Source organism: Capsicum annuum, unplaced genomic scaffold (assembly GCF_002878395.1).
Source record: "Capsicum annuum cultivar UCD-10X-F1 unplaced genomic scaffold, UCD10Xv1.1 ctg13279, whole genome shotgun sequence".
NCBI classification, from domain to species: domain Eukaryota; kingdom Viridiplantae; phylum Streptophyta; class Magnoliopsida; order Solanales; family Solanaceae; genus Capsicum; species Capsicum annuum.
Window position 1 is genome coordinate 1 of NW_025818536.1, and position 1,073 is coordinate 1,073.

Here is a 1,073-nt window from a genome sequence, read left to right on the forward strand (position 1 = left end):
GGCGAGAGTAGTACTAGGATGGGTGACCCCCTGGGAAGTTCTCGTGTTGCATCTCTTTTTTTTTTTCCTTTAAAATTCGGTTTAATTTTGCCGGTTCGATCGGCGAATCTTTTTGTTTTTCCTGTTGGCGGAAACGAGAAAGGGGGCAAGGCGCAGGGGCGTGCGTGAGGGGTGTGACAGGCGGCGGAGGAGATGAAGCATAATAGAATTTGGAGTGCTGGGAATGACGGATGCGATCATACCAGCACTAACGCACCGGATCCCATCAGTACTCCGAAGTTAAGCGTGCCTGGGCGAGAGTAGTACTAGGACGGGTGACCCCCTGGGAAGTCTTCGTGTTGCATCCCTTCTTTTTTTTTTCCTTAAAAATTCGGTTTAATTTTGCTCGTTCGATCGACGAATCTTTTTGTTTTTCCTCTTGGAGGAATGAGAAAGAGGGCAAGGCGCAGGGGCACGCGTGCGGTGTGTGACTGGCGGCGCAGGAGAAATAGGCATGATAAAATTTGGAGTGCTGGGTATGACGGATGAGATCATACCAGTTAAGCGTGCTTGGGCGAGTTGCATCCCTTATTTTTTTTTCCCTTAAAAATTCGGTTTAATTTTGCCCGTTCGATCGACGAATCTTTTTGTTTTTTCTCTTGGCGAAATGAGAAAGAGGGCAAGGCGCAGGGGCGCGCGTGCGGTATGTGACTGGCGGCGCAGGAGAAATAGGCATAATAAAATTTGGAGTGCTGGGTATGACGGATGAGATCATACCAGCACTAACGCACCGGATCCCGTCAGAACTCCGAAGTTAAGCGTGCTTGGGCGAGAGTAGTACTAGGATGGGTGACCCCTTGGGAAGTCCTCGTGTTGCATCCCTTCCTTTTTTGTTTCTTTTAAAATTCAGTTTAATTTTGCCGGTTCGATTCGCGAATCTTTTGTTTTTCCTCTTGGCGGAAACGAGAACGGGGGAAAAGCGCAGGGGCGCGCGTGCGGTGTGTGACTTGCGGCGTAGAAGAAAGAGGCATAATAGAATTTGGAGTTCTAGGAATAACGGATGCGATCATACCAGCACTAACGCACCGGATCCC

The 1,073-nt window shown here is 49.2% G+C and overlaps 2 non-coding genes across 2 annotated transcripts; both read left to right on the forward strand.

Annotated features, from left to right (window-relative positions):
* The first annotated feature begins 228 nt into the window (after positions 1-228).
* On the forward strand, positions 229-347 carry LOC124890177. The gene has a single exon (XR_007048995.1). It is a non-coding gene; the product is annotated as a 5S ribosomal RNA (ribosomal RNA).
* Positions 348-742: 395 nt separating this feature from the next.
* Positions 743-861, forward strand: LOC124890176. Its single transcript, XR_007048994.1, has one exon. It is a non-coding gene; the product is annotated as a 5S ribosomal RNA (ribosomal RNA).
* The last annotated feature ends 212 nt before the right edge of the window (positions 862-1,073 follow it).